This window comes from Nyctereutes procyonoides, unplaced genomic scaffold, assembly GCF_905146905.1.
Source record: "Nyctereutes procyonoides isolate TBG_1078 unplaced genomic scaffold, NYPRO_anot_genome, whole genome shotgun sequence".
Taxonomy (NCBI): domain Eukaryota; kingdom Metazoa; phylum Chordata; class Mammalia; order Carnivora; family Canidae; genus Nyctereutes; species Nyctereutes procyonoides.
Window position 1 is genome coordinate 25,270,653 of NW_026575037.1, and position 5,898 is coordinate 25,276,550.

A 5,898-nucleotide genomic window follows, 5' to 3' on the forward strand; every position below is an offset into this window, starting at 1 on the left:
CCTTCAGAACCTCGGGCGCACACTGGACACCTGGACGGCAGGGCTGCCCCCCACCTCTCTGCCCTCTGTGGCTTTCCCTGGGAGGCAGAGCCCCCCACCTCTGTGCTCCCTGTGCCCCCTGTGCCCTCCCTCTGGAGGCAGGGCTGCCTGGACGTGGAGACAGGCCCTGGAGGGCCCCGGGAGCCAGGCAGGAGCCGTCCTGAGAGGCTGCAGAGAAGCTGCCCAGCCAGCGCCTGCGCCTGCCGTCCCTCCGCAAGCCTCGCTCTCCCGCTTTCCCGCTTTCCCGGCTGCCATGGGAGCGTCAGAAGGCCTGCACTTAGGCCCTTAGACTTGCGTGGGGGGGATCAGGGGGTGCTGCAACAGCCACAGGCCTTGTTGCTAGGTGTTGCTAGGTCGCCGGGACTGAAGAGGCCCAGGGAGCAGGGGCAGCGGGGACAGTGGGACGCTGGGGAGGGGTCTCTGCTCCTGCCTCCTCCTCTGGAGCCCTCGGATTGCCCCTTCCACCCCCATCCGATGCTGGGAAGTGGGGACCCCTCATTGCCCCGAGACCCTCTCAGGCTCCCAGACCACCGACAGTGGAGGAGCCCCGGGGGACTTCAGGGAGCCCCTCCCCTGTCCGCGCCCCCAAAGTGCCTTCCGGCTCCGTGTTTCTGATGGTCTCAGCCCCAGTGGGGGCTGTGTCTCCCTCCCCGCCACGTCCCCCCACCCCCCTCCCCACTCCCCCCTCCCAGCCCGGGTTCTGGGTGCATCTCCCTGCCCAGGAGAGGGGAACTGGCCTTAGGCGGCAACAGGACGAGGGATCCCCGTGACATGCACTCCCGGGCACTGGAGGTCAGGCTGGAGTTGGGGTTTGAAGAGACCCCAGGGCGTCTCTTCAAGCCCTGTGTGAAGAGGGGAGGCCCTGCTGCTGCCCCTACACGGACGGGAGGGTCTGGGGACAGGACGACGAGCAGACGCACAGGCGGCCAGAGGCCAGGGGCCGTGCGGGTCGGTGGCAAGCGTGTGGGGCCTGACGCTGTGCTCCGGTGTTCGGGCTTCTAAGTCTGCGGGGCCTGGGAATAGGTCGGGCTCTGGGTCCCACGGGCCACCCTGCAGCCTTGCTGGGCTGCGTGGGGGCTGGAGAGCAGAATGTTCTGGGCGGGAGCACTCTGCGGGGAGGGGAGCCCGTGCACACCTTCCAGGCCCCAGGAAAGGAGCCCACGGAGGCCGCGGTGAGTGGGAGGCGGAGGGCTTCCCGGAGGGGGCAGCGCGGGCCCTGGCAGACGGGTCGCTCCACCTGGCGAGGCCCGGCTCCGACACACGACACACTCCTCAGTCCCCACCTGCTGGGCGCCGGCGACCCGGAAGGCCCTGAGAGGGCAGCCCGGACCCGTCCCTGCAGGCTGGCCTCCCGACTCCCCCCGCCCAGGGGCCACAGCCCGTCCCAGCGCCACTGGGGCTAAATCCAGCTCCCGGGACTGAGGCTGCAGGTGGCACAGCGTCCGGGAAGCTTCAATCCCATCACCGTCACTGCGCCGGTCACTTGGTAGGTCGGCAGCCCGAGTCCGGCTCCTGCCGTGTACAGAGGAGACCACCCTAGAAGTTGCCGCCCCCCAGGGTGCCGTACCCCTTGGCGCGGCCCTACCCTGTCCTTGGGACGCCCTGCGGTCCAGGCCCGGGACCTGCGCAGTGCCCGACCCAGAGTGAGGCTGTTGCCTCTAAATCCCCTCGCACGCGGGGGGGGGGGTGGCGAGGGCTGGGGCGGGGAGGTGGCCAGGCCTGGGGGGCCAGCAGAGCACAGGTTGTGAGAAAGGGACGTCCCTCCATGCCTTCCTCAGAGTCCCCGTGTCACCTGGATCACCCGGCCTGCCATCCCACACCTGGCCAGCAGGTAGCACCGCAGGCCTTGCAGCGGGGCTGGAGCCACTTTGAGAGACCCGGTGACAGCCTGGGGTGAGGGAGCAGGATGGGGGGGACAGAATGGGGGGGACAGGATGGGGGGCAGGATGGGGGGCAGGATGGGAGGGAAACTGCGTGGGGAGGAGGGGGAGGAGGTGGTGGGCACCAGCAGCCTCTCCTGCCCCCTCTGCTCTCTCCTGGGTCTGAGAACATGCTGGAGCCAGGACCCCTGTACTGAGGGGTACACCATCCTGGGTGGCAATGACTCCTTGCCCCGACCCCACCTCTGGCCACTCTCCGTGAGCCTCAGCCTGGCCCCCCTCAGCTTGAGCAGACCCTCAGCCTGGGCCCTCCTGGGGGTCAGGGCCAGGGCCCTGGGTGTCACGGAGAAGAGCTTCTGAGTGGAGGCCAGGAGGCAGGACCCCTGGGGGTCCCACAGGGCCTGTGGGTGAACAGACGCTGCACGGGTCCTCGGGTGGGGACAGTAGGGAGGACAGTGGGACTCAGCCGGACACCTCCGTCTCCTGCTGCAGCCTGGGCCTGCTTGGCCTTCTTACCTGTCCTCAGGTGGACTTCTCTTTAGCGCCTTCCCTCCTGAGTCCCCCCCTCCCCGGCAGGATTCCAGCCTGCTTCCCCCTCTCCCCCTGCTGGACCCTGGAGAGGACAGGGACAGCGCGGAAGCCAGGCCCACACAGCAGACCCTCCTCTCTTCTTCCTGAGTCCAAAGCTGGGGGTCTCCCTGAGGGCCAAAGGGTGGTGCCAGGGGCCGGGCCGGGGTGGAGCCTCCGGGGGGCCCAGGCTCCCATGGCCTGCACAGGGCCGCAAGGTATCCCCCCAAGGACAGGGTATGGCCACATCCAAGGAAGAATACCTGAGAAAACGGGCACCAGACCTCACCAGGGGCCCAGACCCAGAGTTGACACTTGGCAGCCTGGTGACATGTCCTCCCAGGACAAGGGGGGGCCGTTTCCCTCCGCCCCTGCCCCCCTTGGCCTGAGAGCTGCCTGGTGGCCCAGGAGGGAGGCACCTCAAGGGTGCAGCTTTGCTGTGACAGCTCTGTCCCACTCCTAGGACACGGCGTCCTGGGTGAGGTGCCTGGGATGTGGGGCAGAGGCTGGGCGCAGGCTCAGGGAGGGTGGGGTCCTCACGGCTTAGGAGACAGGCGCTCCTCCTCAGCACTTGGCTGCATGTGATGCTGCAGGAGCAGCCTGGCTGGGCGCTGCCCGCGAGGCGCTGGGGGGACGGGCCCCTCCCGGGGAGCAGTGGGCCTCCCGTCTGCCTTGGGCGATGCTGCGAGCTCCGACTTCCCCCTGCACAGGAGCCTTTGGTCCCCAGCAAAGCCCCAGGCCCTACGGCCGGCTGGAAGCCCTCGCAGCCTGCACACCAGCCCCGAGGGTTCCCGGTGTGCCGACCCCCGCCCCAGGAACCCAGCCCTGTCCCTCTGTCCCCCTCGCCACCTCTCCTCAACCCCACGAACACTCCCCACGCCCAGGGCCCGTCCTCCAGCCTTGGGGTCCCACGGGCACACTCTTGGCTCACGGCTGGACCAGGGGGAGATGCATCCGTGCCCGGGAGCGCAGCGGGGGGCGCGGGCCGCCCCGCCTCAACCGTGTCCTGGTCCAAGGGCTGACAGGGATCCCAGCTGAGGAGCTGTTGTCACCCCCACAGAACAGGGGCTTGGGGCGCCCCCCCACACCTGCTGTCCTACCCCTGCTCCCCTGGCAACATGAGCCAGCACAGCCCATCTGAGTCCAGAAGCTGGGATGTACGCGTGTGCTTGACCTAGGAGCGGCACGGCCTGGGCGCAGCAGGCTTGGCAGCTGCGGGGAGCACAGGGTGGCCGCAGGTGGGCGAGGGGGCCTCATTGCAATGCCCCCCAGGCCCCGGGGAGCCCCTCCCTCTGCCTCTTAGTTCGGGGGGAGAGGAAAGGTCCGCGGTTCTGCTGAGGTCACCGTTTTCAAACTCCGTCCTGAGAGGTGTTTTGTTTTTTAAGGATCAGGGAGTTGGCCCAGGTGGCTCGCCCTGGCAGCAGCGCAGGCGCCGCCGCTCTCTAGGAGGCCCTGGAGCTGGGGGCTGCCTGGGGCCCTCTGTTCCTCCTGAAGGGACATTGGCTGGGGCAGCTGCTGTGTGATGCCACCGGATGGCAGGGGCTGCTCGGGCCACAGCACGGCAGTTCCTAGAAGCCAGGGACAGGAAGGGATGGGTTTGACCCAGGGAAGTGGGGCAGCCCTCTTCCCTGGGATGTGGGGCAGAGGCTGGGTGCAGGCTCAGGGAGGGTGCAGGCCCTTGCACCTGTCAGCTGTTTCTTGGCCTGCACCTGGCAGACCCCCGTCTCCCAGACCCAGCCAGGCCCAGGGAGCTGCTGTCACCCAGGAGTCCAGAGCCAGGAAAGGTTGCCCCCACCCCGCTGGGAGGCCGGGCCCAGGCGTAGGACACTGGGTGCATGCACCGCTTACTGGGGGCCCTCCCGCACCCCCAGGTCTGGGGAGGCCGGCCAGGGTGGGGGCTGGCTCAGCAGCCCGCTGTTCCCCTGGCAGCAGCGCCCGCCCCCCCACCAGCCCCTGCGTCACAGGAGCTGTCGGCGCTTGCACCCGGCTTCCCAAGCAATGAGACACGGCTCCCAGCTGCCTCCCCAAGCCGCTGGCGGCTCACGCCCCTCACCCGGGCGGCCGCTGCCCCCAGAGTGCGCCCAGAGCCCCTCCGCCGGGGGCAGTAGGCCTGGGACCCTGGCCCTCTGCAGGGGGGGACCAGTGTGGCTTAGGGCCACAGAGCCGGGTCCCCCACTTAGGGCTCCGGCCACTTCCCCCAACCAAGCCTTGAGGGTGGGGCTGAGGACCCAAAGGGACCGGGAGTGATCTAGCCCGGACCGGGCTGCCGTGCGCGTGTCCATGGGGCCTCGGAGCAAGGCCTGTGCAGAGCAGATTCCGGGAAAAATGTGCGTGCGGCGGTGGGTGTGTCGGGGCCTGCGTCCCGGGCAGAGCCTGGGCCTCCCCCTCCGGGCCCTGCTCCAGCCCGAGCCACACCGCCGCCCATGCTGGCCTGTCTCAGGCTGCCCCTGTAAAGCCTGCCAGCCCAACGCCTCGTTGCCCCTCTGAATCTGTGTCTCTCAAGGCATTTTGTTTTGAGGTGTGCTTTATACCCCGTCAAATGCACAGACCTCAAGGGTACATTTGGATGAGTTTTTTTTTTTAATTTTTATTTATTTATGATAGTCACACACACACACACACACACAGAGAGAGAGAGAGAGAGAGAGAGGCAGAGACACAGGCAGAGGGAGAAGCAGGCTCCATGCACCGGGAGCCCGACGTGGGACTCGATCCCGGGTCTCCAGGATCACACCCTGGGCCAAAGGCAGGCGCTAAACCGCTGCGCCACCCAGGGATCCCCCCATTTGGATGAGTTTTGACACATGTATACAAGTCAAGATACAGCACATCCCCAGCCCCCCTGAGAGCTGTGGGCAAGGCCTGTGTCGTGATCATCTTCTGTGTCTCCAGCACCCGGCACCTGTACCCGCTTGTACGTGGAAACAGGTTCCTGCATTGGCTTGTCTTCCTTGTACACGGGGACGCCTCACACTCTGTCCCTGGTAAAGGTCTCTGGGTGACCTGGTTGTGCCAGAGCCTTCCTTGGGCTTGGAGTAGCCCCACGGAGCTCCCAGGATCTGGGCTAAATGCACTCCCCATGGTCTCTTTGCTCCCAGCGTCTGAGCTCCGTCCACCGCTCCAGGGTCCCCTCACTCCTCGTGTGGTGCCTGCCCGGGCCCACAGGATCCAGGAGGGTGGGGAGCTGGGGAGCTGACTGCCCGGCCTCTGCTGGGGGGGAATTGGCAGCCGAGGCTTGAGTTCGAGCACTGCCCGGGGAGGCCAGCCCGCTCTGGCCTGCGGAGGCAGCGAGGCTCCAGTGTGAGCAGCCGCCTGCTCCGGAGCTGGAGTTGGCCCCCTTGTAGCCATAACTGCTTTGACTCCAGTACTAGACCGTGTACCTTATTCTTGCTAAGATCGGGCCGAGGCCTAA